Genomic DNA, 6,085 nt, shown 5'->3' with positions numbered 1-6,085 from the left:
TTTCTCACGGAACTCCAAATCCAAAGAAGGCGTGAACCTCAAGAGAGAAAAGTCTCCAACATCGAACAAGTTTTAAGAAGAATACTGGACCCCAATGAAAAACAAGATCTACCTACAATCAAGGACTCTACAACAAGCTCGAAGAACAGTAACCAAAACCATCTTCAGATATTGCCTCGAACTTTTCCACTTTATTTCTTCTGCTCTTTGCTGTCTCTATCTGCATGTGTGTTCATCACGTATGCATGCTAGCGTGGACACGTCATGTATCATGTTAACCGAATTAGAGTTTAATTTAATAAAGTTCAACTTTTTTTCTTTAAACCTAAGCAAACCTGTTTGGCTGGTCTCTTTGCTTTATAATTGGAAAGCAGTGAACAAGGATTCACTAAAGGGGAGCTAAAAAAACAGTGTATTTAAAAAATAAACCCTGTTACGGTAAGACCAGGTGAAGGCTGAGTGGGACCCTAGACACCTTTCTCACCGGGTCGTAACACTGTTATAAACTTTGCTATGTTTCAGAGCTGAATAATCAGCGAATTAGATTGCTCTATTCTTGATTGTGAAAAATCCTAATAACAATGGATATGCTTGTCAATACAGTGGTTTGCAAACTTTTCGACACGGGAGACTCCTGCAAATATTAAGCACCCTGTCCTCAAGAGCCCTTCAAATATTAATTCACTCCTAGGGGGTCCCCTGTAAATACTGACTGAAATTCCAAAAGACTGAAACTATCAGTTTCAGGTCTCACCATAAGGTTTATTTCCCTGGCCGAGATTTCACATTGGGTAGATGGGAGCTTGCAACCGACTGATAAGCAACCGCTTCCGCCTCGCGTGGGAATCTGACCGCATTTTACGGGTCCCAAGGCTTTAATTATTCCGAGGCAGGACTTCCACCCGCTTGAGGGAGAAAGTCCCGCCTCATTGAGCTGCCAGCCAATCAGCGGGCTGGCAGCTCTTAGTCCCAGCAGCGTCACCGGGAGCGGTGGTCACTGCTGGGACTGCAGCCCAGCCGAAGACATGGAGCCGGGAAGACAGGTAGGTTTTGGTTGCCTCGTTGGGGGGAGGGGGGCATGTTGGGTGGGGGGGTGGTAGGGGTAGTGGGGTGGCCCTCCATCGGGCAACCAGTACCTGATGAGCAGGGCCCCCCCTCCAGTTTTCACAGGCGGCTTTTCCCGGCTCCAGGATGCCCACTTGCCACGCATAAAATCCGCGTGGAGGTGGGCGAAGCCCCTTGTAGCCACAAGGGCCATGATTGCCGTTTTTCGCCCCCCGCACCCACCCCCACCCTATGTAAAGTGGGGCAGAGGTGGGAGGGGGTCGGGAAAGCCTCCGGAGCCTCCCGCTCCATTTTACGCCACCCTTCCCGCCACCTTCCAGCTCGTTGGGGTGGTGTAACATTCCAGCCTCTCATTCTTATGCCACTAACTCAGGCTGAAATCTTTAACTCTCATTAACCTAGAACTGAGCTTGAAACTCCACCTCCTATCATCAGTAAGACATTTATATAGTACCTTTAATGTAGCATCCTTAGACAGCTTACTTCCACCTTTATGTATATCATCACTTGCTGCCACCAAATTCTCATCCACATTTTCCTCAGCTCTCAGTTTCCTCAATGTCCTCCATCTTCTATAAACTCCAGTTTGTTCAAAACTCAATCCTCCATAACACAAGCTTCAGTCTAATCCATTTATCCCTGTCCACACTGACCTGCACTGGCTTCCTGTCCCCTAACAAAATTAAAATCCTTGTCCTCATCCTTCGTTTCACCCTCAATATCTCTGCAACCTCCTCCCACCTTATGTTCTCTCCCACATCCTCCATCCCTTTACCCACTCATTGTTGAGAGAGCCTTTAGTCATCTTAATCTTATTCCCTGCAATTCTCTCCCTGAACCTTTCCACTATTGCCTCTCTTTATGTTTAACCACCTTCTCAATCAAGGCCCATCTCTTCAACCAAGCTTTCTGTCACCACTCCTAACTCTCCCAACATAACTCAGCTTCATTCATTCTTTTTACATAGTTTTCTATCCTTATCTGTAAAGCAGCTTGGACTGTTTTCTATATTAAAGATGCTATGTATATTGTTATGACCGTGGCGGGAGGAATGCACTGTTTATTCTCGTCCCATTTCTCCACAGGGCACAACATATATTTAAAATTTTCCCACTTACTAATACAATCATATACTATTATTTTTCCCAAAACAGAACACACTAATCAGGTTTCTTTAATGAACAACAAAATTATCAGTTTATAGAACAATTCTTAATTAGTAATGAAGTAAAGAATAAACACACAGATTTAAGATTTCAAAGTCCCCTTTTTACCTTAGCCCCTTACGCACACACACATACATACAAACATTTTTGAAGAAAACAGTAGATAAGTTGTTCCAAAACTGGCATCCAGTCTAACTTCTGAGTACAAGTAGGGCTAAATTTTATCGGCCCCCTGATGTCAGGGGGTGTGGTGGGGAGAGCTAAGAAAATGCCTCCAGGAGACACCCGCCATGGGCCTTGTTGCTGGGAAGGCCCCGCCCCATATTACTGACAATGGCGAGGCCTCGTGGCGGCTCCCCTGCCACTCGGCGATGGAACCATCATTTCCAACATGGAACCAACATGGAACCATGTTAATTAATTAAAATTAAGGAATAATTACTTACCTTATCATGCCGGCCGTCCCACTCCCATATTACAGTCGGTGGCCGATACTCCCGTGCTGTCCGATCCCCAACCAGTAAAGAATGTCGGAACACTGGCGGTGGGGAAGACTAGGTAAGTATTCAGAGTGGGGGGGTTGCAGGGGAAGAAGTGTTAAATTATTCCGATAGGTTGAGGGGGTAATGGGAAGGGGTGAAGGTAAGTATTTTGTTGGGGAAGTGGGCAGGAATGACATGTGGGGTGGGGGTGGGAGAGGGGCTAGAAAGATTTTTTAATTAGTTTTAATAATTTTACATTTAAGTTTTTAAAGAAACAGTTACTTGTCATTTAGGGCTTTAAGCCCTTTAAAAATGGCACCAGTGCCTGCGTAGTAATGCTGGACGCAATTGCTGGGGATGGAGTGCCTGCCCCCTCCACGTCATCGGTGTGGCGGGGTGGGGGCAGTCCACCCTGGCCTTGTAAATGAGCCGCGACGTATAATATCGTGGCGGCCCTGTGAGGTAAAAGCCGCGCATGTGGGCCACCATCTTAGAAGCTCGCTGCCGATCTCGGTGGGGCGGCAAGCTGGTAAAATTCAGCCGTAGACAGGTCACTGGGATCTTTTAGAACTGTTCTTCTTAGGCAACATTGAGAACTGATTTAGCAGGCTTTCTTCAAAAGCAGGAGACAAGATGAATTGACACAGTGGACTTCTCAGAGTCTTTTAGAGATTTGCTGGAAAGCGAGCTGGGTTGTGGTCTTCTCTCCTTCCTTCAATTCTTCAGCAGATTTGACTTTATTAGCTGCTGACTCCAGAAGGTAAAACACACTGACACACAACCAAAAGCTTGTGAGTTTGCAGCCCCCTCAGGTGCGCTCTGCTTCTGCCTGGGCTTGTCCAATCAAGGGGCGCACGACTGACTTCTCTGCCCACATTTCCCTGTTACCAGGGTTTCTGTTCTAATTTTAATTTGAGACATGTGACAACCAGTATACGTTGTTGCCAAACTGGTTCTTTCAGTGCCGTCTTGATTATCCTCTTGGGAAAAAAAACTGGTCCAACATTTATTCAATTTGACTATGAATTCCTCAAAAATGTTTCAACAAAAAAAACAGAATCACTTCCATACAATATATGCAGATTGTTGACACACTCCCAGAGACCCATCAAATAATGATACATTCTCAGGGATCTACTGTTCTAATTGCTAAAATACTGTGTCAGCAGCCCAAACACAACAGAAAATACGGGTACAGAAATAACGTACTAAATCAACAAATACAGAAAATAATTAATTTCAATGACCTTGTGCATCCACAGATTCCAAGGACTCCATTTGAAAACCTATTGCTGAATATTTTATATTTTTACATAATTATAATAGGTGCTGTCTAGTGGCAGCATTCTCGCATAAATATTCTAAAAGAATACACTTTAAAATGGCTTATTAAAAGGAATAACCATATTTAACAATTCTCTTAGTAATTTCTCTTAATTTCCTTTCAGCAACATGTTAAATTGATGATGCCTTGTTACAGACTTCCCAACCAGTGTGTATAGTCTTTCTGTACTCACCATACCAAAACCTTCATAGTTTTAAAACCCTTTATTAAATCTCCGGTTATCCAGCCTCTGTGCTGTAGTTGAAATTGTCTATGTATGTCAAGTCTCTCCTTTTAACTAAAAGCAAAATACTGCGGATGCTGGAAATCTGAAACAAAAACAAGAAATGCTGGATTCACGCAGCAGGTCTGGCAGCATCTGTGGAAAGAGAAGCAGAATTAACGTTTCGGGTCAGTGACCCTTCTTCGGAACTGACAAATATTAGAAAAGTCACAGATTATAAACAAGTGAGGTGGGGGTTGGGCAAGAGATAACAAAGGAGAAGGTGCAGATTGGACCAGGCCACATAGCTGACCAAAAGGTCACGGAGCAAAGGCAAACAATATGTTAATGGTGTGTTGAAAGACAAAGCATTAGTACAGATTAGGTGTGAATATACTGAATATTGAACAGCAGCAAGTGCAAACCTGAAGAAAAACCTGAAAAAAACAGTGGGTAAGCAAACTGAACAAACTAAGATGAAATGAAATAAATGCAAAAAAAGATTGTAAAAAATGTAAAAAGGAATGTAAAAAAAAAGGAAGAAAAAATAACTAAAAATGACTAAAAATGAAAGTAACGTGGGGGGCTGTCATGCTCTGAAATTATTGAACTCAATGTTCAGTCCGGCAGGCTGTAGTGTGCCTAATCGGTAGATGAGATGCTGTTCCTCGAGCTTGCGCTGATGTTCACTGGAACACTGCAGCAATCCCAGGACAGAGATGTGAGCATGAGAGCAAGGGGGGAGTGTTGAAATGGCAAGCAACCGGAAGCTCAGGGTCCTGCTTGCGTACTGAGCGGAGATGTTCCGCAAAGCGGTCACCCAGTCTGCGCTTGGTCTCCCCAATGTAGAGGAGACCACACTGTGAGCAGCGAATACAGTATACTACATTGAAAGAAGTACAAGTAAATCGCTGCTTCACCTGAAAGGAGTGTTTGGGGCCTGGGATAGTGAGGAGAGAGGAGGTAAATGGGCAGGTATTACACCTCCTGCGATTGCAAGGGAAGGTGCCCTGGGACGGGGACGAGGTGGTGGGGGTAATGGAGGTGTGGACCAGGGTGTCGCGGAGGGAACGATCCCTTCGGAATGCTGACAGGGGAAGGGAGGGGAAGATGTGACTGGTAGTGGCATCACGCTGGAGGTGGCGAAAATGGCGGAGGATGATCCTTTGGATATGGAGGCTGGTGGGATGAAAAGTAAGGACAAGGGGAACCCTGTCACGGTTCTGGGAGGGAGGGGAAGGGGTGAGGGTAGAGGTACGGGGAATGGGTCGGACACGGTTGAGGGCCCTGTCAACCACAGTGGGGGGAAATCCTCGGTTTAGGAAAAAGGAGGTCATATCAGAAGCACCGTCATGGAAGGTAGCATCATCAGAGCAGATGCGTCGGAGACGGAGAAACTGGGAGAATGGAATGGAGTCCTTACAGGAGGTAGGGTGTGAAGAAGTGTAGTCGAGGTAGCTGTGGGAGTCAGTGGGCTTATAATGGATATTGGTAGACAACCTATCCCCAGAGATGGAGACAGAAGTCGAGGAAGGGAAGGGAAGTGTCAGAGATGGACCATGTAAAGGTGAGAGAAGGGTGGAAATTGGAAGCAAAGTTGATAAAGTTTTCTAGTTCGGGGCGGCAGCAGGAAACGGCACCGATACAGTCATCAATGTACCGGAAAAAGAGTTGGGGGAGGGGGCCTGAGTAGGACTGGAACAAAGAATGCTCGACATATCCCACAAAAAGACAGGCATAACTAGGATCCATGCGGGTACTCATAGCGACACCTTGTACTTGAAGGAAATGCATGGAGTTGAAGGAGAAGTTGTTCAATGTGAGA

General features: G+C 45.3%; 1 long non-coding RNA gene across 1 annotated transcript in view; it reads right to left on the bottom strand.

Moving 5' to 3' along the window:
• The window catches only part of LOC137375213 (uncharacterized), a 98,367-nt gene that overhangs the window by 54,993 nt on the left and 37,289 nt on the right, over nt 1–6,085 (bottom strand). The window lies entirely within an intron of this gene.

Source organism: Heterodontus francisci, chromosome 11 (assembly GCF_036365525.1).
Source record: "Heterodontus francisci isolate sHetFra1 chromosome 11, sHetFra1.hap1, whole genome shotgun sequence".
NCBI lineage: Eukaryota > Metazoa > Chordata > Chondrichthyes > Heterodontiformes > Heterodontidae > Heterodontus > Heterodontus francisci.
The sequence above is the reverse complement of the archived record's forward strand: the minus strand, read 5'-3'. Positions and strand labels throughout refer to the sequence as shown.